This window comes from Ochotona princeps, chromosome 4 (assembly GCF_030435755.1).
Source record: "Ochotona princeps isolate mOchPri1 chromosome 4, mOchPri1.hap1, whole genome shotgun sequence".
Classification (NCBI taxonomy): Eukaryota; Metazoa; Chordata; class Mammalia; order Lagomorpha; family Ochotonidae; genus Ochotona; species Ochotona princeps.
This window is the reverse complement of record NC_080835.1, coordinates 28733682-28759562: the sequence shown is the minus strand read 5'-3', so window position 1 is coordinate 28759562 and position 25881 is coordinate 28733682.

Sequence of the window (25881 nt, the reverse complement as noted above, 5' to 3'; positions counted from 1 at the left end):
AAGATTTTCTACTTTTTAAAATTTTTTTAATTTATTCATTAATTACATTGTATTATGTGACACAGTTTCATAAGTATCAAAGATGATTTTCAATTGGCTAGCAAAACTACAGCATCACTTTTATTGTAGTAAAAGGATGATGTTACTTCAAAGATCATCTATTATGTGCTTTATCTTCAGGCCCAAGTATAATATTCTCCTTATGGAAAATGAAAAGTATTACCCTGTCCCAACCTGCAGGACATGACACTCAAACCCTGAGGGTGGACTGGGAATGCCAGGCTGCTAGCCCCCAGGCTGTTGGCCCAAGAAACACATGGACACACGTACTTGGTGGAAAAGAGTGCCTCATGGTCTTTATTTTACTCTGTCTCTCTGTCTCTCTCTCTCTCTCTCTCTGGCCTAATATCCTGCTTGCTGTGGCCCTGCTTGCCCAAGGCAGACTTTGCAATGCAACAGGTTGTCAGGCATGCCAAGTCTAAGGCCCATAAGTCTGTGGCTCCTAACATCACCCATTGTATATTATTTTTGTAACTGGATATGTACTCCATACTGCCTTAGCCTGATTAATCATTGTAGAGTATTTCAGTGAGAATTCAGAATGTTATTGTTACAAAGAATAATTTCATCTATCTTCAGACAAATGCACATAAATGTCACCTCTTTTCACAAAATGTGACCCAAAAAGTACTGTGCTCAAAAGCCAAGGGACTTTTTAGATATTTCAATAGTCTTCAAGAAATCAATCTTACATGAAACTGAAGGAAAACATCGAATGTCATTGAGCAATAAGCTCGGTTCTGTCAGCGCCCTACCTCTGAGCGGGAGCCTTAGGGCGTTTCTCTTCCGGTTTGCTCACCAGTGCTGCTGTCAGCTGCTTTGTCTCCCCAAGAGAACCTTCTGGCATTCAGTCGATGTCTGAGCGTTCTGGCAGCTGCTTCAGAGCAGGGATGCTGGCATTATTTTGGCAGCACCTAGTAAGTGAAATGTAGGAATAATGCAGCAAATTTGCCTTGAGTGGAAATATCTAAGCTACATATATAGCAAAAATGTAATGTCTTTTGGTTTCATCAGTCTTCATCAGCAAAAGAAGGCAGTCCTAAGAAAAAGGTCATTATATCATCATTTATGTAACAAAATAATTGCACATAAATACATAGGCATTTCCTTAAATATAAGTATTGTGTAGATACTATGTGTACTATGTTAAACAATTAGCAAAAGTGAGATGTGAGTTTATGTTTGTCCCTATAACTTGGATAGTTTTTCTGTTTTCAAAATACATTTTAGAGCTGTACTTCTGGCCTGCCCCTGACTCACTCCATTGATCCCTTCTAAGTTGCTGCCATATTCCTATGAGCTGCAGTCCAGGCGCTGAGGTGAAGTGATACTCTGCCTACTCTGTCTGAGCTGCATTCACCAGATAGATCAGACAAACTGAGGATTACCCTGCAAGCAAGAAAAGCTCAATAAAAAGTAGCAGCTTCTCTTTTAAGCAGTCAAAAGCCTATCCAACTGAAAATAGGAGAGGATACCTTAGACTAATAATAAACTGATCTGGCTACTAAACTTTGCAATTTACTATCAGTTTTAGATTGATCACAATCAAGCCAAATAACTTAAATATTAAAATAATCGGTTAACCCTATCAAATCCAGGTAGCTAAACTTGCCCTTCATTTGATGAAATTAAAATGTCCAAATCACCCTGAAATATGAATGATAATAGAATTTATTGAATTAGCTCTACAAATGTGGCCTTAATATAGACAAAATACACATATGCAGCAGGTGATTGCTGTGTTTCTGCTACTATTCAGTTTTGTTCTGAAAAAGGAGTCAGATGAGATGGATGAGCATGAATGAATTAAGCCTAGCTCAGACAGATAGCTGAGAACTGTCAGAGTCCATCAAGCACATACTCATCAACAGAGACAGAAAGAAGTGGGACAAGATTGTCTTGTCCCACTCATGAATAATAATTCATGATTAGTTACTAAATAGCAAACATGACAACAAATATTTACAGTAAACTAAATATAACGAAGTACACGAAGTCATGAGGTCTTTGATGAGCCACCCAATGCTATCATTTAGGGTCCTCTGCCAAATAAAATGGGTGTGGTTCAATACTTATGCCATATATATATATATATATATATATATATATATATATATGATTTATTTTATTTTATTGCAAAGTCAGATACACAGAGAGGAGGACAGACAGAGAGGAAGATCTTCCATCCAATGATTCACTCCCTAAGTGACTGCAACAGCCGGATATGCACAAATCAGAAGCCAGGAACCAGGAATTTCTTCTGGGTCTCCCACGTGGGTACAGGATCCAAACGCTTTGGGCCATCCTAGACTGCTTTCCCAGGCCTCAAGCAGGGTGCTGGATGGGAAGCAGGGCCACCTGGATTAGAACTGATGCCCATATGGGATCCTGGCACATTCAAGGCAAGACTTTAGCTGCTAGGGCACCATGCCAGGCCCTTGCCAAATGTATTAATACAAGATGCTAATAATGGAAGAAGTCGACTATGGGGTATGAAAGAATTCTTCATACAACTTCACAAGGGTTCACTTTATAAATGTAAAATCTTTCTGAAATAAAAATATTATTTTTAAACACCATTTTAAAAACTCATTTTTGCTCATTAGACTTAGTGGGGAGCTCACTTGATGACCAAAGACACTTGCACTTTGGCTCTCATAGAACAAGTGTGTGTTATTGCCGTAAGTCCCTTTGGTCTGCTGGGCCCTACATTTCACTGCTGGTCCTTTCACTCACATCATCAGCAGGGACACATCTGGCAGCACAGAAATAATACGTTAATTTTGTGGAAAAAGACTCAGATAATATGGCCATTCAATCCATGTGTACATGATTTTAAATGTGTTAGCCTACTCACATTTTAATTTGTGTTCTAAATTTATATATATTTATGGTAGGAGCATCTCATTTCCTTCAATTTACTTTCCAGAGCTTACCTGGGATATGAGTGTTGTGGCACACCGCCACTTGGGCAGCCCACCTTCTGTTTCAGTTCCTGGTTGGAGTTTCCACAGCTCTGCACTTCCTAAACAGGTTCCTAATAATGTACTTCGGAGGTAGTGGGTGATGGTGAAAGTGCTTGAATTCTTGCCACTTAGTTGGAGATCCAAATGAAGTTCCCTGGCTCCTAGCTTCAGCTTGACTCAGCCCTGGCTGTTGTAAGCGTTTGATGTGTGAACCAGCATGTGGGAGGTCTGTGTGTGTATATGTGCATGTGTTTCTCTCTTTGTGTGTGTGTGTGTATGCACAAGCATGTCACTTTGCATAAATAATTATTTAAACCTAATAAGCAAGCAACAATTTATTTGAGAGATAAAGAGAGAGTAAATTCCTATGTACTGGGTCACTTCCTAAATGACCACACCACTGGAGAGTGGGCTAGGCTGAAGCTGGGACTCAATCCATATTACTGTTATGAAAAAAGAGATATTAAATAACATTAAATGTTGTTAGATAATGTTTCAGTAATGCATTTTCAAAATGTAAGACAATGTTTAAGTCAAGTATATTCAAAATGTAAGGCACTCCAGAACCGTAAATGCTTATTACTGACTGTAAGAAGTGAATCTGAAAAGTCTACACACTGTATGATACCAACTATATGACATTCTGCAAATGATAAAACTATGACGATAATGAAATGATCAGTGGTCACCGGGTTTGGGGAGGTGAAGAGATGAATGTGCATAAGGGTAGAGGACTTCAGGAATCAATTCAGTTATTCTATATGATACAACAGTAGATATGAATTATTTTACTTATTATGCATTAGTTCAAACTTAGAGAATATAAACAGTAAGAATGAACATAAACATAAACATGGACTTAGGGTGACAATGATGTGATAATGTATGTTTGTCAGTTGAGGATTACATACATAAATATTTTTAATGTATTTATTGGGCCCATTATGATAGCCCAGGGTTAAATCCTGGCTGGCATGCACTAGGATCCCATACATGTGTCAGTTTGTATCTCAGCTGCTCCACTTCCCTTCCAACTTCCTGCTTGTGGCCTGGGAAAGCAATAGAGAACGGTCCAAAATCTTGGGACCTGCACCCACATGGGTGACCCCAAATAAGCTCGTAGCTGCATATTTTGGATTGATTCAGCTCCAGCCACTATGGCCATTTAGGGAGTGAACCAGTGGATGGAAAATCTTTCTCTCTGTCCCTGCTCTCTGTAAATCTACGTTTCCAATAAAAAATAAATAAATCTGAAAAAAAGAGAAAATGTGTTTACAGAGAGAGGGAGATATAGATAGAGATGGAGAGAGAGAGAGAGGCAGAGAGAGAGATCAACCATTCACTGGTTCACTGCCCAAGAAGCCAGCAACAGCTAGGGTTGTGCTAGGACAAATCTGGGAGCCAGAAGCTTCATTCAGACATCCCATGCAATGGCAGAGCCATAAATCCTTAGGTCATCTCTCACTGCTTTCCTAAGCCATTAGTAGGGAGATGGATTGGAAGTGGAGAAGCTGGAACATGAGCCAGCACACATATGGAATGCTGGCGTCACAGGAGGTGCTTTATTCACCACACCACAACACTGAACCGCTGTCAATGGAATTTTTGAGTCATAGGAACACATATGTTTAACGATTTCTAAACCAAGATGGGCATTAGAAATACTGTACCAGTCTCACCTTTCGCCCACCCCCCTCGTGACCCCTGCCTCCTGGTATTCATACCCTTTTGTAGGTGCCTCCCACATTATACCAAGGTTGATTTACATGACCCAAAGAATTTGGTAGAAGTTGATATCATTACTGAAATTGTAAACGAAACAAAACAAAAAACACTGTAAATTCCATCTTGCTCTCTTGTAGTCTCCTGGTTCACCAGCTCACGGCAAGGAATCAGAACCACGAACAACACCACCACAAATGTGTACAGAAGCAGATTTTCCAGTCCTAGTCCAGCCTTGGATGACTGTAACTCAACTGACACCTTGACCACACTCCTATGAGAAACTCTGATTTGGAAATACCCACTTAAGCAATTCCAAACTCCTGGCCCACAGAAACTGTAAAATGTCAAATGTTCACAGTTTTAAATTACTATGTTCTGGGGGTAATTTGCTACTTCGCAACAACAAACTAATGTCAACACAGAATGAGTGCTAGTTTAGTTTATTTTCTCACATCTTTATCAACATTGGACATTTCCAGGTTTTATATCTTTCTAATAAGGAGAAAAAAACTACCACACTGCTTACAGTTGTTTTAGCTCTAGTGAGGCTGAACTGCTGATGTTTCTCCCTTAACTTTGCTTCTGTCACACATTTCTCATTACGTCCTGTGTCCCTTTTCTATTGAAATTTTTTGTTTCTTTCTATTGCTGTGTCAGCCTCCTTAGATATTGGCAATATGACCCAATTCTCCAATGTTCATATTCCAACTATTTTCCCCACTTGTGGTAGTTGCTTCTTTATGTAGTTTCAATAATTTTAGATTTATGAGCTCTTAAATTTTATACACTGAAGTCTTTTCCTGTAGGATTCTTTTGTTTGTGTGTTTGTAAAATGTCAACTATCACCACACTGAGTTAGATATTGTAATTCATGATTTTTTTCTATTTTATAGTTCTATTTTGAAGTATAAATCTCTAATTTTTCTGAAATTATTGAACAGTATAGATGAATGTAATTTCATCATCTTTTTGCAATTGAACAGAGAAATAGTTCATGTTAAAAATAAATAGAAATTATCAAAGCAAAAATAATATAACAAAAACACTAAATGTATTGAAGATGATAAATTGCTCTTATCAGTATTAGCTTCAAATTATGGATTAGCTATTATTGACCAGAATCTGTGCCAAATATTCAAAATTAAAATGTTAATATACCCATTTTACATAAAATATAAAGCACAGAAAAATTAAGTGACTTGCTTAAGAACACACAGCTAATAGGCATGGGAGTCAGTAATAGTTACTATTACCCTAATGCAATAAATCTGTCTTTTTCAAAAATAGGTGGCATGATACAGCTGCAAATAATTGTGAAATTATCCTCTATTTTATCCTTAACAGGATGGAAATAGTTTTGGACGTAAGTAAATTTAGAACAAATCAAGCTTTATAAAGCTGTAAAACAATAAAATGAATGCATCATTAATTAACAATTTTTCTCTATGAATCTAGAATAACTCTAGTGAAAATATCAATGATCACATTTAGAAATAAAGATATAAGTTTCCTAAAATAATTTGTGTTTGAAATGTAAAAGTACACATTTTCTACTTAGCAGTAGTGCTGCTGAAATAATTAGAAAATTATGTATTAACAGAAAAAAGAGAGGTAAAAATAAAGACTGAATAGAAAGGGATATTTGGGTTCCAAAGTTTTGGGAGGAAAAAAAAAGCACAATTAAATCTTGATCTTACTCTTCTATAAATATATCTATTAGTGGTAAAAATGAAACTTTTAGAATGAGGAATTACGTTCCTGGGTAAGATAAGTGAATTCTGCACAGGCATATCTCAGAACTAAGTCATTATGTCAAAACACAGTCTACACAACTGAAGAAAGTTTTTTTTGTACAGTCTCAAAATTCTACTGTTAATCTTTATCAGCATATGCAAATCTGCATATTTCATTCTTTCTGTGACTCTTAAGCTACCCACCTAGAGCCTCACTCTGGATTATATTTATGACAGAAAAGCATAGTAATGAAATGAGGGTAATTCTCAGAGTGAAATTAGATAAAAGTGATTTTTAAATACTTTAATGTTTGATGACTGTATCAAGGCTCCTGCTTATGAGCATATCTAAAAGTCATATGGGATTGACTTAGTAAATAGCAATTTTTCATCCTGGATGTCAAAAAATAACTACTCAATGGAATGCTCTCATGCCGGTTATTTTTAAGGATTTATGTATTTATTTATTTGAAAGGCAGAGTTACACCAAGAAAAGCTGAGATGCTCCACATGTCTGCAACATCCAGAACTGGGCCAGACAAAAGCAAGAGCTTCATCCAGGTCTCCCACCAGGTGGAGGGCCTGCATAATTGGAACATCTTCCTCTGCTTTTCCCAGGCCACCAACAGGGAGCTGGATGAAAAGTGGAGCAGCCAAGATACGAACCAGTACCCATATGGGTGCCAGCATCATAAACAGTGGCTTAACATGCTCCACCACAACTCAGATCCCTTCTTATGATAAATGTTTACATTTGAATTACGTCAGACTCTTGAACTTCCTAAAAGACAATTCAGGATGTCATATAACAGCAAATAGAACAGCAAAACTCTTCTATTAGAGTAATAAACGTACCGGATTTTTTAGTCAAAGTCCAATAATGAGTTAGAAGCTACATAGCAATTAAACAGGAAAATTTTGATATAAATAATTAGTAAAATGATTTGAATATTAGAAGACTGCAGTGGCTGATAAGATTTAAAAAAAATATAAATAGCAGATCTAGGGAGCACCCACTACTCTTAGGCCTGAGAAAGAACACCCAAGGGAGCGGCCTTGACCTAAGGCCATTAACTAGTTCACAGTAGCAAGGTCAAAACCATGGGTCACTAGATGTCCAGGAAATCACTGAGAGGCCACAAAACTGGGACTTACGATAAATCTTCCTTTGTAGTGCCAGGGAGAGTTCACATCAACCCTAGCTAGTGATACTTCACTGAAAAAAAAAAAACCCTGATGTCTGAATGTGTCCCACTGAAACTCATATGTTGAAATGTACTTGCCAGTGTGGCAATAAGAAGGTGATGCCTATAACAGGATATTGACATTCACAAGGATGGCTGCAGTCTTCTGCAAAGGTGCTCAAGGCAGGTTTCCTGCAGTGAAGGATAGGTTTGCAACGAAAAGGCAATACACTCATAACTGGTACGTTACATGTAACAGCTTGCAATTGTGTCTCAAAAAGATTATGAAGCCCTGCCCTTGTTACTTGTGAATATGATCTTACTTGTGAATGTGAGTCTTTGCAGATATGATCAATTCATTATTGGATAATAAAAAGGGATCCTAATCCAAGATTATTAATGTTCTTATAAAGAGAGGCACAAGTGACAAAGACACATTCAGAAAAGAGAATGCTGTGTGAAAAGACAGGCTCAAAAAGGGGAGCAGCCGTGTGGGGACGAAGGCAGCAGTTAGTCCCTTGGATTACCTGGGAACTCCAGAATATGGAACAAGCAGGGAAGAATGCTCCACAGATTGGAAAGAGCCCAGTGTGGCCAGCATTTTTGTTACAAACTTTGAGCTTCTAGAACTCTGGGACATTAACTTGCTGTTATTTTAAGCTACCCAATTCATGGCCTGTGTTATAGTAATCTTGGGAAACTAATATGTCATTAATTTTCAATCCTCTAGATAACTTATTTTTCAGGCATGTTGGTTTTGAAGGAAAAACATTATCAAACCATTAAGAATAAAATCAGTGACTTGTAAAGTTCTTGCCTTAAGAAAAAAGATGCAGCCATCAGCTCCAAATACGCTCCTCTGAGATTCATCTCCTTTACTCCACACAGAAATAGCTGCCCACTCTACCTAGGATTCTGCCAACACCTTCACAACTATTTCAAAAGCAACAGCTTCCATTAAGACAATTTGTCTGCTTCCCAGTGTGGAGTGTGTGTGTGTGTCTCAATAGAAACAGTGATAGTGTAATAAGGTAGGTATTTGGTACTGTAATTGAGAAGCTGTTGGAGAGGCCTGCGTCCATATCAGAACTCCTAGGTTGGAGCCCAGGATGCACATTCGGTTTCAACTTTCTGCTAATATACACCACGGAAAGCATCTTATCTTGCTTATTTATCTTTTGATTTTATCTAATGTTGACAAAAATAAGTCATATTGAATTTTGTAATTCATAACTAGGAAACTGTTATTAATTGCTCCTGGCTAGATGGACAGTAGTGTGTGCTTAGAGCTAAAACCAGATCTAGGATACTTAGGCATTTGAGAAGCTGCCCCATCCATAAAATAAGAAAGTAACATTTGTCCAACATGCAAATAAAAGTACACCATAGACATACAATATAAAATCATGATTAGAATGTGATATACAGAATCAGATTCCCAGATATATGTATTCAGACTCTACCTCTTTAACAATAAAAATTCTGAGCCTCATACTATCTGCTTTAAATCACATTGTCGTATTAATCCTCACAGCAATCTAAGATGATCTATTTTTTAATTTTTGTTTTATTTGAAAGGCCGATCTATAGAGAGAGCGAGAGACAAGCAGAAATCTTCCATCTGCTCACTCTCCAAATGGCTACAATGGCCAGCACTGAACAGATCTGAAGCCAGGAGTCAGGAACTTCTTGTGGGTTTCTCACATGGTTGCAGGGGCTTAAGGACTTGAGTCATCTTCCACTGCTTTCCTATGCCCTAAGCAGGAAACTGGATGGAAAGTTGAGAAGCTGGGAATAAAACCAGTACTGTTATCATCTTCACATATGAGGAAATTGAAGTTGAGAGGAGTCAATCATTTATTCAGTTCATACCTACCCAAAAGGACAGGAATGCAAACCCGAGAAGTCAGACATTATAACCCGAAAAGTAGACCCTTAGCCACGACACTGCATTATCTGTTAGTTAAAATCTATTTCAGCAGTTGCCAGTGAGTGCCAGGTATTACAGTATATACTTGAGTGGATAAATGGGATATAATTAAAATCAACCCAGGAGAAAAGGAAAAGGCAGTATTTTGACATCATGCAAACTTTCCAGGACTAGTTGGGTCCTAAGAAGAAGACAAACCCAACACCAGTCTCAGTTTGATGTGGGACTATATTTGGAGTGGACAATAGATTTCTTTTTTTTTTTTTTTTTTTGTATTGTTTTTGACAATCTTTACATAGTTAACTATAGTTGAAGGAAAATCAAGAAAGAGAAGAAAAAAAGAAAGGTTCAGGGGGATAGGGAGGTGGGCAATGCTATTATGTCCATATTGTTTCCATCATGTATCTGAGGTAAAAGGGGATATTGAGGGAGAAGCCCCACCCGGTTTCCCGCCCACCCCAAGTCCCGGATGTGGGGCATGCTCTGAGATATGTGCTCAAGTGGCGTTAATAGTTCTCCAGTTATGAGTCACTGCCAGTTTCGCTCGATGAGGTGGTCCACTGATTGATATGGTCCATCATGAAGTCTCCATTTGCCCCATATTTCACTGCCAACATGTAGCTGAGATGAATGATTGATCTGCTCTGTCTTCTGTCTTTTCTTGGTTAGAATTCTGAGTCCAGCAGTTCAAGTGGGGAGATCTCCAAAGATACTTTGAGGTATTCCCAGACCAGATTCTTGTATGTTCTAGCAAGCACAGGGCCCGGCACAGTCCATCACCCTGATCAGCTGGTGGTTGCAATTGCTGTGTTGGTTCTGTTTTCAGTCCCGAGTTGCACTGGAACCAATGGGTGTTGCAGTCCAGTCTGGTTCGGCCCTTACATCAACCAGTGGGAGCTGTAGCCTAGTTGGGGCGACCCACAATAACCCCCACCAGACCGCCCCCTACCCTGGTTTGCCAGTATGTGTAGCAGAAGACCAATCTGTCCCCCATCCCATTTGGCTCTGGTACTTGTCAATGGGTATTAAAGCTTGGTTTTATCTAACCAACTCAACCATCCAGCCCTCACGGATATTGTTGAGTACCTCTCTATCTAGCCATCCCAGCCCCCGTCCTAGTTTTCATGCCCTCCCACGGGAATAGTGACCCAAGAAGGGGGAACCCACTTTTTCCCTCCCAGGTCTCTCTGTCCCGGTTTATGCACTCTTTAGGTGGTCCTGTGATTTGACTCGACAGAATTAGTCGCCAGTGCCAGCTTCTGCCAGCTGATGCTGTGGCCCTGATCTTGTCCACATGCAGCGCACAGGTGTTGTAGCCTTGCTTAATCGTGTCTGTCTCTATCCCAGCCAACACTCTCCAGTGGGAGTGGTTGTCCAGCGAGGGGACCAGCCCCTTAACGCCCCCGCCAGCTCTGCCCCTCCCTTCCTGGATCTCACGTGTGCTGGATGGGTGCTGCATTCATATCCAGTACAGGCAACCACGCCCTGGCGTTCCATAATGTGTACTGGTTTTGTCGCAACCAAACCCGGCCCATTCCACACTCTGTTCTGGTGATCGGATTTGCCAGAGGATGACATGAACTGATTCAGCCTGGTCTGCTCCTGACCCATGCCGAATGCATACCAGTGGGAAACTTTCCATGGCCTATTCTGGGCTGTTTCCAATCATGCTTCTCGCGCTTATCTGCAGGGACTGTGTCCTGCCAGAGGAGTTGCCCAGGCTCCTCCATCAGAACCCCTCCCAATGCCAGATTTTGCGCTTGCCAGGGGGTTCTTGAGCCAGCCCTACTCAGTTCACCTCCTGTCCTAGCAGGAACAGTGGCTTTTCCTGGCTGGCTTTCACCCCATTCTGACTCTTGTTGTTGGATGTTTCAGCCCAGCCATGGCTCGTCCATACCCACATACAGCTCACACATGGCTCAGAAGGGGATTGAGACCCAGCCTAGTCAGTCCCACATCTACCCTGTTTCTCCATAACACCAGATGGTGCTGGGATCTGAACCGGCCTGATGCATCCAATCCCAGCCCACACTAGTGCCTCGGGTGACTGCAACTGTTTCCTAGATAGAACACAGCCCCCATTCCAGCACATACACCCCTTGGTGGGAACCTCATCCCAGCTGTGGCATCCCAGATTGGGACCGTTCCTAGCTGTAAATCACGCACCTGCACGTGGTTGCTCCGAGGACCATTAGGTGCCAGCCTGCTACGCAAGCCGGAGCTTATCTTTTACTTGATAGGTGTTCAAAGCTCAGCATTATTAAGGGATTGGAAGTTCTTCAAAGGAAGAGTTACTGGCATTGGGAATCTTTAGGATTGACTCAGATCCCAGAAACAGTGGGGTCACTCTAGAGCTATCTCAGCAGCGATTCAGATGTCCAATACCCCAGAGCTCCCCGGCCGGGCGGCCAGCAGGCACAGCCTGGAGCCAAATGGCGCACTGGCCGCCCTGGCCCAGCCCGCCATGAGCCATGGGCACATGGCGGACTGGGTTCGGGATCCAAGCTAGACGTCCTCTCCCGCAGCCCTCGGCTTGCCTCTGGCAGCCGGAGGTTAAATCCTGCAGGCCCAAGGTTGCGCCCCTCCCCAATCCCGTTCACCCACCACCCAATGAGGGTGGTGGGTGGGTCCCGGACATGCCCAGTCACGGAGGCCTCCCCCCTCGGCGTACTCACCCCGGAAGGAAGCAGGCTGCACCCAGGCATGTCCGGGCCCAGCCCGCCATGAGCCATGGGCACATGGCGGACTGGGTTCGGGATCCGAGCTAGACGTCCTCTCCCGCAGCCCTCCGACAATAGATTTCTAGAGTAGAATTAATGCTGCAAACTGAAGATATACCAAGTATTACCTTCAGTGATCATGAGAATGCCAAGCCATAAAGCACCACAGCTGCATCAATACGTTTCAGGCCAGTTGGAATAAAGAGAAAAATCATTCAGTTGTAACTAATCCAGAAGTGATACAGATTCTATACAATATTTCTAGACAGGTTATTAAAATGCTTGTTTCAACTATGCTGTATATTCAGAGAGATAGAGGAAAGATTGAGCATGTAAAGACACAACACTTATAAAAAGATTAAAAATAAATTCCGGGGCATTAAAACTGTGGCGTATCAGATGAACAACATGGGGGCAGGCCTTGTAGTGCGGCTGGTCTGGCTGTAGCTTGGAACGTTTGCTTCCCAGATCAGGGGACCCGGAACAGCTTTCTAGTGTTGTACATGGAAGGCAGAGGAATATGGCTCAAATGCCTGAAATCTCCACCTTCGACGTAAGTGGAGTTCTGGGTTTCTGATTTTATCCTGACAACATCGATCTACTGTAGATACAAAGGGAGTTAAAATATATATATATATATTTATATATATATAATATATAAAATATATATATATTTATATATATATAAAATCATGATCAGTAAAGAGATATATATATATATATCTTTACTGATCATGATTAATAGCAGATTAGGTAATGTTGAAAGTAATTTTAGTGAACTTGACAAGATATCAATAGAAACTACTTACAAAAAAATCGAAGAGAAAAATACTGGAAAATATTTTTAAAAACAAATGAGATGGAAGAAAACATACAGCTGAATTTCTCAAACTTTAGAATCTGAAGAGATGAAGCAGGAAACATCCTGGAAGAAAACTGAGAAAGGCAACCCACAGACTCAGGCAGGAAGCCCTAGGAATTCCAGGCTCAAAGACAAATGAAAAAATGAGATCAAGGCACATGATGCTACAACAGCTTAAAATTGGTGATGAAGGAAAAAATTCAAAGGCAGAGAGAAAAGTGACATTATGTATGAATATAAGAAAAATGAAATAAGTCCAACAGATTTTCTGTTGGCAGAAGTTCAAATAAGGAAATGTCCTTTTTTCTAAATAAAGATTCACTTATTTGTAAAGCAGATTTTTATACAGAGGGAGAAGCAAAGAGGTTTTCCATGTGTTGATTCAGTATCCTTAATGATGGCAATGGCCAGAGCTGAGCTGGTTCAAAGCTGGGAGCCAGGAGCTTCTTCTGATTCTTGCATGTGTTTGCAGGAACCTAAGAACTAGGGCCATCTTCCTCTGTTTTCCCAGGCCGTAAGCAAAGAGCTGAATCAGCAAGTGGAGCAGCTGAAGGATTCAAACCACTGCCAATATGAGATTCTGGCACAGCACAGTAGAGGATAGGCTTGTTGTGCCACCACAACAGCTCGAAGAAAACATCTTTTAAACATCAAAAGGAGCAGAGGTATTGTGGTACATCAGGTTAAAATGCTACTTGGCATGCCTGCATTCAATATCAGAGTGCCATTTTGAATTCTATTTCATTTCCTATCCAGCATCCTGCACATGTGCCTGGGCAGGCAGCAGATCATGGCTCAAGAACTGTTACACATGTAGAAGACCCAGATGGATTTCCCGGCTCTTGGCTTCAGGCTAATCCTGTCTTGGCTGCTGCAGGCCTACAGGCATTTTAAGAATATACTAATGGATGGAAAATTCTTTCTCTCTCTTTCTCTTTCTGCGTCTCCCCCTGCCCTTCAAATAAATAAGATAATAAGTCTTTTAACAAACTAAAAAGTGAAAACAATCCATTCACGCAGAATCTTTTCCCAAGGAAAACCCCTCACAAATTAAAGCAAAATAAATACTTTAGATTTGGCTGAAAGAATTGAACACAAGCAACCTATGCCATAACTACTGTTAATGGGAGTGCTTCAAGCAGAATATGACAGCAGATGAAATATAGAGAGCTTTTGAAATGGTAACTACATGGAATAACAATACTACTAACTGATACTTATGTCTCTTTAAAAGATAATTTAAAACAAAAATAATAACACTGTGGAGATAATATGTAACATAAAATGTGTGATTGAAGTAACATAAATAACAATAGGAAATGAAAAAAGAATCATACTGTTTGTCAAACGATATCAGTTTAGAGTAGACTGATAGATTAAAGGTCTATAGAAACTGAAGCATCAATCACAACTATTACGTAACCATTACATAACAAAGTTATGGCTAGCAAGCCAAAAGGTAGATAAAATAGATTATGATAAGTTAAAATTTTATAGCCACTGAAATAACTACTCAAATAACAAAAGAGCTAAAACTTGCAAGCCAAAAACTGGACAAAATTCTTTAAAAAAAAAAAAAAAACCTGAAAAAAGAGGAAAAGGGGGGAAAAGATCACAAACCAAAAATAAATAACATGTTAGTAGATTTGAATGCATTTGTATGAGTAACTGCATTAGATACAAATATATAACACCCTATTTGGAAAGCAAACATTAACTTAAAAAAGACTAGATTGTATAAAGAGTTTTTAAAAAATCTATCAACCTGCTACCTATGAGAAACCAAATTTAAGTATAAAGACACAAATGTATGCCACAGGATGGGGTGGCCTGATGTTTGAGATGCTGGTGTCACACGTCAGAACACCTGGGTTTGAATCCCAGCTCTGGCTCCAGCTCCTGATCCAGCACCCTGCTCACGTACCTGAGAAAGCCATGGAGGATGCCCAGGTCCTCGGGTCCTGCACCCATGTGACAGACATGACTGAAGTTCCTAAATGAAGTCTGGCCCAGACCTGGTTGTTGCAGCCATTTGGAGAGCAAGCCAACACATGAAAGCTCTTTTTCTCACTCTTCCTTCTCTTTTGTCTCTATAACTTTGACTTCCAAATAAATAAGTAAACCTTTAAACAAAATATACTGTATGTAGTTCATAACCTTAAAAATTTCCATTAAAAAAAACAATTTTGGGCCCGGCGGCATGGCCTAGCGGCTAGGGTCCTCACCTTGGGGGCCCCGGGATCCCATGTGGGTGCCGGTTCTGGTCCTGGCAGCTCCACTTCCCATCCAGCTCCCTGCTTGTGGCCTGGGAAAGCAGTCAAGGATGACCCAAGGCTTTGGGACCCTGCACCCGCGTGGGAGACCCGGAAGAGGTTCCTGGTTCCCGGCTTCGGATTGGCGCGCACCGGCCCGTTGCGGCTCACTTGGGGAGTGAAACATCAGATGGAGGATCTTCCTCTCTGTCTCTCCTCCTCTCTGTATATCCGGCTTTCCAATAATAATAAATCTTTAAAAAAAAAATTATCTGGAAAACTGACGAACAGACAGAAGATTCAAGACAGGATAAATGAAAGGGGGAGAGGAGATTAAATAATCCTTTGTATTAATGTAACTTGCTTTTATTGAGAAACAAAGTCTACTACAAGTTAGAGGTAAGATAGCACAAAATTCTCACTAACCTCAAAGTGATACTTTTCTTTCCAGAAGTCAGTGTGGATCAAGATATTTAGCTTATTTCTCTTCTGGATACTTTCATTCTCTTTTCCCCAATTTACAAAATTATTTATTAACTCATAATTAACAACTCCACATTTGCACAATATTTTTATATTTATATAATGAAACATGTTCTACTTTTTAGTGTTATAAAAGTTTCTTTGTTGAAGAAATCTGTTAGAAATTTCATCTTCTTTAATTTTTCAGGAGGAACCTTGAGCCGGTAACTTGAGCAACTGACTGTCAAAATGGACAACGGTAGACAGTACCTGAAATGCAGCTGAGACTCACTACTTCTACAGCAAGGAGCCTGGGAAGACAAGCCACAACCACCTTAGCAGCTGGACTGATACTCCATGGTGACACAGAACAAAAAACTGGAAACGGGTCTAGGGAGAGGAGGTAGATTAGAAAATTCCATCTAACAACATTGGAATTATCCTGAAATCAGAGACTGTCTTAGAAAACAAAAGTTAGGATGGGTAATAATCTTTTACAGGAGGCAGAACACAGAGAAAAGTCTGTAGAGCAATAAAAGGAGGGTTCAAAAAATTAAGTTCTACAGATTAAAAAAAAATTAGATGGTCTCCTATTTTCCTCAGCAGCAAAAATGCCTGTATGATTTAAATTTTTGTGGTAATCTTCTTTCACCATAAATAACAGAAAATATTCATGTGATAGCAAATTTCGGAGTTTCTTCTTTTTCTTCCTAAGTAGCATAACATGATTTTAACAAAAGCTATGAATCAAGACATAGCCTTGCCTTTTATATGCTAAAAATAATAGAACTAGCACTTAAAGTAGCAACCTGACAACTCACAAAGAAAATTGTAAACATATCATGCCTCATTAGTTCAGCTATGTCTTATTTGCTGTCAATCAACTTTTTCCATGCAGCAAGTGTTCACACATACTTTTCCTTTTTATACTTTTTTCTGTTACGTGGCTCTGACCATCTGTGAGGGACAATCACACCAGCAATGCCATTACCAAGTGGCCTGCACCATCTCCAAAATAGTTTAAAATGCTTCTTTTCAAAAAATACTTTGGTTTCTTACAAATAAACCAAATGAATCAATTGGTTTTCGGGTCACCATTTAATGTTGATATTGTTTCTTTCTTAAAGAATGACTATGCGGGAGCTGACTTCCAGTGTCAAAGAAAAAAATACCCAAGCAGAGGCCAGATTATGGAGAGTAAAAATTGCAAGTGCACCAATTTTGTTGCCCTGTACAGTACTAAAAATTTTAAATTAGTTGTGAATATTCAGAAATAGATGAAAGGGGGGGGGAAAGAGAGGAATCCCTATACCTACAAAACTGTACAATGAAAAATAATAAAAATAATTTTAAAGGAAATAGATGGTATAAAAATTGTATATTTATAGCTTTTCTTTAAAAAGAAAAAAAGAAAAATAGGACAGGCAGCACTAAGGCATAAATTTCGTCATAATGCACTGAGCCAGGAAATGAGTGATGACTGTCTGCTCTAGATAAGACAGTTCATTACATTCTCTACCACGCCTTCCAGCAGTCCTCACACTAGCCCTTTCCCACTTCCTGCTTTCCTATTTCTTGTCTGGCTTGCAAAGACTTTTCTTAATTTATACTTCTTAATTTATACATGCAGAATATCTGCTTCTCACCTCTCTTAGGCTATAAATTTCCTCAATCAGAATAAATTGAATAAAACTCAGGACTGAGTTTTCTTTCTTAAAATGATCCAGACTGAGTATTTCAGCGGTGGCCAAGATGCCAGTTAGGATTCCTACATCCCATAAAGGAATGCATGAATTCAATGTCTTTCACTCAAGCTGCCTCCCATGCAGATGCTGGGAGGCCGCTGTGATGGCTGAAGTCATTGGATGCTTGCCAACCACATGGGAGAACTGGATTTAGTTCCTGGGCCCTGGCTTCAGCCTGCACAATTCCTGAACATTGGGAGCATTGGGGATTGAACCAGTAGAGTGTATGCTCTCTTTCAATCTCCATTCAAATCTAAAATAAATATTTTTTAAAGATCCATAAAAGAAATTTCAGAATCACAGAATCCTGCCAAATATGTTTTTCTGCTGTTTTGCTTTTGCTGGAAATAAAGCGATAATTAACATTTGCCAGATAAGGCTAAACCGTATTCTCCTTAAAGGACACCTTTAAACATAGGCAGCAAGTGCCGTTCGTTCCGTAACAGCAGCAGGTGAAAATAGTATTCACACATTAGATAATAACATCAAAAATATCAACTTCAAACAGAAGTAAATTCACAGATATGGATTTTTGAATGAAAATCATCTCTATTCTTATTATGTTAATAATCACAGGGCTGACATTGTGGAACGGTGGGTTGAGCCACTTCCTGAAAAGACAGCGTCCCACGTTGGAGCACTGGCTCATTTCCTGAATGCTCTGCTTCCAATCCTCCCATATACTAACACACCTGGAAAGGTGGTAGATGATTGCCAATGCACTTGAACTTCTACCACCACACTCGAATGGGAGTGAATAAGCAAATGGAATATCCTTCTCTAAGTTTTGCACTCTCTAATTATGCTTGTGAAAACCTGATACTAATTCAGAAAGCCCATACTGCAATTCATATGATTTCATCCCCAAGTAAAACTATAATTCAATGAAAGATAAGATCAGCTTTATAATTAATATCAGTATATTAGTTGCCAATTTTATATCACTTACACTTTGAAACTCCGTGCTAGCATTTCATATATAAATATGATCACAACAACTTATGCAACATGAGGAACTGGTTGTTATCTGTAAAGTTGCACTGGACTATAGACCGTACACAAGAAAATGACAATTTGATGACATCTCAATGTATTTCCATCAACACATTACAGCAATCACCCTTTCTCATTGGTTTAAGGAGCATAATTTTAGCTTTGATATTGACAGTCTTAAACTTCAGCAATTTTGTTTTATAACTTCTACAAGTAAAAGTTGAAATAGGAATTCTCTCAGTATCTCAGAAGAATGTGTTACATTATCAAATTATTTGGTGGAGGCTTTTTAAAGATTATTTGGTTACCAGGCAGGATTTCAGAGAGAGGGAGAGACAGAGAAAACTCTTCCATCTGCTTGTTCACTCCTCAGATGGTTGCAATTGCGGAGGCTGGACCAGGGCATAACCAGGAGCCAGAAGGTTCATCAAAGTCTCCCAGGTGGATGGCTCAGGGCCAAGCAACTGGACCATCTTGTGTTGCTCTCCCAGACACAATAGCAGGGAGCTGGATTGGCAGTAGAGAGGTGTAGACTCAAACTGGCACCCACATGGAGTGTTGGCATCAGAGGTGACACCTTACCTGCTATGCCACGATGCCAGTCCTTGAATATTATTTTAACACAACTGTATGAAAACATTGATGAGTAGATCAATCAATGATAAATCAGTTCGACCGTTTCAAGTTGTAATCAATGAGACTAAAACACTGAATTCCATTTTCCATCTCCAAGTTACCCAAAATAATTTATATGATATACTTCCAAACTAACTGAAAAGGTGCTGAGCTAAAAGTCAGACACTCTGTGTTCTGGTGCTTGTTCAGTTGCTACCTACCATTTTGGCTTTAACCAGCTCAGTGTACCTCCCTGTAGCCAATATTTTAAAACACTGATTCATTGGTTCATTTATCCATCCATCCACCTATTCATTCCTACACAGTAATACAGAGAGAGGGAGACACAGAGACATTTGATTCACTCCAAAATACTTATAGCCACTGGGACCAGCCAGGCCAAAATCAGGAGGCACAAGTTGCATCCAAGTCTCCCATTTGGGTAGGAGGGATCCAGGCATTCAGGGCACCATTTGTTTCCTCCTAGGAAGCACTAGCAGAAAGTGGCTTTGGAAGTAACACAGCTGGGACAAGATCCTGCTCTCCATGATGGAATGTGAGCACCGGAAGTGGGACAGAAATGCACAGTGCTACAATGCCTGTCTGTTTCACAATATCAAATATCTGCTCCTTCCTTTTCTTAGTGCTCTGATCATTGTAGTTTATTGTTTTCCAAAGTCATGTCTGTAAATGCACACATTCACATTGATTGTTGTTCATATAACTGGAATCATTTTCAAAACCTGTTTGAGCAGAACTCTGGGGTGGGGGGGAGATGTTCAGAATGAAACCCTAACTAAAAGGGTCTAAGGATCCATCTTGTTATCAAACACTCATTTCAACATGCCCAGTATCGCTTTGCATTCCTTTATGGAAAGTGGATGCAGGAAAAACACTAATATTCCCTGAGCCAGTTTGGACTGCCTTTCCCTGCTCTCTGAGATTGAGGAAACACTTTTAAAGCAAAGTGCAGTACCTGATACTTCTTATGGCCAGCCTTTGATGCTTCTGTCAGAACTCAGAGGCGGCTGGAAAACTATTGTTTAACATCCTATTACACTTAATTCATCTGCCCTACTTTTTAAAGGTTTTTAATATTAATGAATACATGACAAGTTAATATATACATGATTAGCTTTATCACATTTTTGATTTGTTGCTCTAAGACTAATTTCAGAAAAAAAAAAAAAAAAAAAAAAGATGTTCCTTAACCAACCTTAAGCAAATTCTCTGGTCATCTTAGAAGTAAATGCCAGGTGCCCAGCACAGTAGCCTAGTAGCTAAAGTCCTCGCCTTGCACACACTGGGATCCTGTGCAGGGCTGGTTCATGTCCCAGTGGCTCTGCTTACAATCTAGCTCCCTGCTTGTGGCCTGGGAAAACAGTTGAGGACAGCCCAAGGCCTTAGGACCCTGTACCCGCATGGGAGACCCAGAAGAGGATCCTGGCTTCTGGCTTCAGATCAGCACATCTCCAGCCAATGTAGCCACTTGAGGGGTGAATTAACAGACAAAAAATCTTCCTCTCTCTCTCTGTCTCTCTCTCTCTCTTTCTCTCTCCTCCTCCTCCTCTCTGTATATCTGACTTTCCAATAAAAAGAAAGGAGTAGGTGCCAAAAGTTTCTAATTTACCACGATATCTTTTTCTATATTGCCCGCTTCATCCTTATATTTAATTAGGCTTTACTATGTCTCTTAGATCTAGGGATAAGGCAAAAATTTCTATAGTATTATTATACATTACTTTTGTTCTCCAAAGCCTTTAAATGTCATGTTTAGCCAATTAATTGTTTATTTTCACTTCATTTGAAAAATAGAAGAAAAGAAGTAGGGAGAGATCTTCCATTCACCAGATGGATTCCCGAAATGCCAACATCAGCCACACCCAAGCATGCCAAAGCCCAAGCATGCCAAAGCCAAGGCACCAGGAATTCAGTCCAGGATTCCCTTGAGTTGAGTCATCAAGAAAGAGAAACTATAGAAGAAATAATACTTCCACACAATGCAAAATAAATTTTATTTTCTTCCTCGTTGCTCATTTTTTTCAATCTCCTCCTCACTTCCCCCCTTTTTAACTTTTTACTGCATCTTTTGAAGTCGGGAAAGGAAAAAAGAGAGAACACAGTTCCACGTAAGATTCTAAGTTTTGATTTCCATTGTTTTCCTTTCACTGATCAATATTTCGTATCCAAACGATGGAAAGAGTTAGGAATACAGGCAAATATTTAAGTTTTCTAATGATAAACAAACAGATATAAGGAAATAATGTTTGGCCAACAGAGTAAAGCAGTAACTGGTCTTTTGAGATAGGCACATGTTGAAGGTAAACGTAGGACTATATAAAACATTTAAAACCACTGGGCCCAGTGGAATAGCCTAGTGCTTAAATCCTCACCTTGCATGTGCTGGGATCCCATGTGGGTGCTGGTTCATATCCTGGCTGTTTGACTTCCCATCCAGTTCCCTGCTTGTGGCCTGGGAAAGCAGTAGAGAATGGACCAAAGTCTTGGGAGTCTGTACCCATACAGGGGACCCAGACGATGCTCCTGGTTCCTGGCTTCAGATTAGCTTAGCTTCAGCCATTGCAGCTACTTGGAGAGTGAACAGTGGATCAAAGATCTTTCTCTCTGTAAATCTGCCTTTCCAATAAAAATAAACAAGTAAATCTTTTTAAAATATTTTTTAAAGCTTGTCAAATTAACTAACCTGCATTTTGAAGGTTAATATATATTTATATAATATTCTATTACATAATAATAAATATATAATATTATAATATGCATATAATAAATATAAATTTGAACTCTTAATAAATACTTTGGGGCCCAGTGTTTTAACACAGCAGGTTAAGTCACCATTTATGAGGCCAGTTCTGAGTCCCCGCCTGCTTGCAACCTAGCTGTGCCTAGCATCACAGCAGGTCATGGCCTAAGTACCTTGATATCTGCCAGTCATGTGGGAGACATTTAATTTCTTGCTCCTAGTTGTGGCCTGGTGCAGCACTTGGGGGTGACCCAGTAGACAGAAGATCTCTCCCTCTCTCTTTTTCTCTGTCTTTGTTACTCAGCCTTTCAAATCAACATAGCTTTAACATTGAAGAAAAATAAAGAAGAGCTTTTTTAAAAGTAAATATTCTAAGCTAAAAAGCAGCACTTGAATGACAGTTCCGAATTCTTGAAACTACCTTGATGGACCACTGTGAGCTAAACAGCTCATAAGCATTACCTTTTCTGTAGAATTAATTCATATCCTTCCAGCGAAGTTCCCTCAGCAGCCTTGACTTTGATCGGATGACCAATAGCAAGGCAGCCCTGAGTTATCGCTTGGCTCAGGATCACCTCAGCCTTCCAATGACTAGAGAGAGGGGGGGAGCAAGGTCTAAATAAGTTAAAAGAACCAGAAAATTCAACAATGTGTCACAAATAGTGAGGTCATTATGCCTGGATAACCCCGGATATTAACAGTTGCTGAAAGTGAAACACTACCCACAACTTAGCAGTCAGTGAGCCCTGCTCAGAATCAGTGATCTTCTGTCCAACAAGCGTGGCATTTTACAGTTCAGTGCAAAAGAAAACGGACCTTGATATCTTCATTTGTCCTTTTTTTCTGTGCATATTTCACAGTGCAGTGATTTGGGGTCCGTCACGTGTCACTGGCCAGAGTTCTAACTACTAGCTTACTTGAAATATGTATGCACAGGAAAAAAAGTTCAGTGAACTGAAAAAATTGAAACAAATCCTTAACCTTTGTATCAATTTAAAGTTTCACTCTGGGTCGAAATATCATGGGTTTAAACATTTTAAGGTGGTTTATGAACTGCATTTATTTCAAATGTTAGGAATCTCTGTCAAAGTAATTAATGGGGAATATTGTTTGAATAACATTTAACTGTTTTCTCACTTGGTGACCAGAACAATCTGCTAAATCAGTGACAGCCGCTGAGAAATCCAGCCCTGAATCTAGTGAGGGTTTAGGGCATGCGAATTTCTCTGTAAAAGACTTTATTTTTACATGAACAAGTTCAATCTGGAAGGCTTTTCAAAATTATTTTCATTTTAACATGCAACTTCTGTTTCTCCTGCTTTAATTGTATGGATAAACATACCACGACATATGAAAGCATTTCTAAAATTTGTCTTTTTAATAAGCACTTTGATCCTAATAAGTATATGAATATACTTGTCATACAGAGTAAGAATTATTTAGGGTGAGCACAAATGGCAACCACTGATTAAGTGCTGTGTACCAAATACAACGTTTGCACTTCACACAAGCCTTGTTTTATCCTAATAGCAACTGTACACAGCAGATTTGACTAAGGACATGTTATAGTGGTCTAGTGTAGGTAAGGAACTTTGTTAAACTCACATAAAAGGTTCCAATTCCAATCTAACTCCAACACTATATTCTTAGTAAGCATGCCAATTGCCTTTGAGGAAGTCTTAGATAAGTATGGGTTGTTTTAAGCTGGAGGTGGAGCCTCCGTACCAATTGGTCCAACTCTTTTCAGAAGAAAACCTGCTATGTGTGTCTTACCAACTGCCACACAGTGCTAAGAGAAATGTTTCCAACAGGCCCAGATTGGTCAAACACAGAGCAGTGCTGTGTTGTTTTACATTGAAAAGGCTCAAGTTTTGAAAGCAGACTGACCAAGAATCCTTCCTCTGCTATTTGTTAACCTCATGTTCTTGAGCTTTGTGATGGAAATATGCTCTGGTTTTTAAGCATACATGAAATAACAAATGTGTATTAAGTGTCTTATAAGGACGCTCATAAGACAGGCAGTATTATGCCATTAAATCAGATACAGAGCACAATGTATACAGGACTAGGAGAAATAGAGTCTCCAGGTTGGAAACAGATGTCAGCTTTATCTAACCTCATTCTAATTTGTTACAAGAAACAAATAGTATCTTTAAGTACCTCCATATCTTAATTATTTTATATGTTTATTCTCAACTCTCAGAGAATCAAAGAACAATAGGAGAAGGCAATCCAAAACGTATTAAGACAATAGTTTTCATCTGTCCTCCTCAAAGTGGGTAGAAGCAAGTTTGACCAGGTGACTCTACCCATCAGAGAGGCAGAATCATCTATCATGTCGTGGCAAAGGGTAGTACATGAAGGATGTTCAGTGGTCAAATGCAGACAGAAATACAGAGTTATAAAATCTATTTCTTTAGTGAGCAGAAAATCATATCCAACAGCATTATATGTTTTAAAACTTAAACATTTCCAGTACAGAGGTATAAAATGTTAGGTTCATATTTTATGCTCAGTCATATCTTCTAAAACTTCATCTTTGCCAAGATAAGTTCTATTAGCGTAAATATACAGAGTTAGGAATTAATCAGCATGTCTAGAACTGAACTGAATGCTCACTTTTGGATCTGCAGCAGGCTTCTGGGATAGATGATACCAAGAGCAGAGAAAGCATTCCGTAACAACTAACCACAACTGATGACTGCCCAAGCTTTCATTTATATACTCATGTGCATGAGGATACCAGGTGTTGGGAAGAGCAAGGAGAGTCAACCGCCACGATCAGCCGCACGCTGGCTGCAGGCCACTGGGTGGACAGTACTATTTGACCCCTGTTACTCACTTGGCTACTTGAGCCACTCCACTTTCCAATGGCAAAAAAGAGGTGTGGAAGAAAGACATTAGGATCCACCTATATGAGAAGAATATACATTTTTAACTCAGTTAAATTATGTGTGTCAATTGAGGCTTCTTTTCAAAAAATAATATTCAATCCCCTTTAATTTAATCCAGTCAATATTTGTTGAGCGCCAGCTCTGATAATGGGATGTTATAAAAATGTTTTCCTGCCCAAAAAATACACAGAGAAGAGCCCATAACCCACTGTCAACACTCAGACACACACTATTTTATGTTAAGCTCCATGTGATTTATTATAAATGGAATTATAGGCATGAAACCAAAACAGAATGAAAATGTGGAGCGACTTGATAGAGCTAACATGTTAACTGGGCCTTGATGAATGGAGATTATGTGACAGAAACGATAAAAACTAAAAAATATTCCAAGAAAATGCAAGTACACCAAAGTGTACTGGGATTTATTGCTGGGCTTAAAAGCTAAATATGACCAAACTGCAGACAGTGCCAAGCGTAAAGCTGGAGAATTAGGTAGACAGTCGGAGTCAGCAAAACCTTTCAAGCAGGAGGGACTAGGACACAACAGATTCCAGTAAGGCTAAACTGACAATAGTAGATAGACATAATGGAATACAGAATGGAGACATCAAAGACAGAGAAAATGCCTGGAGTCCACACAATCTTATAAGAATAAACAAACAGTAGAATCAGTTGTGGGGATGCACAGTGAGGAAAATGTTGCACCCATGTATCTCATTTTCAATATCAGATTATATATGCCAAATATATTGTGCATCTTGCATCATTTCTGAGCCTTATTTACACTCACCTATAGGAATTCTACTATATCACACTAAACAAACTTACTTTTTCAAATAAATGTCCACCATTTTTAAACATTTCCTCAATTTTTTAAAGATTTATTTTCTTCTTTTATTGGAAAGTAAGATATACAGAGAAAAGGAGAGACTGAGAGGAAGATCTTCCATCCTTTGATTCATTCCACAAGTGGCAG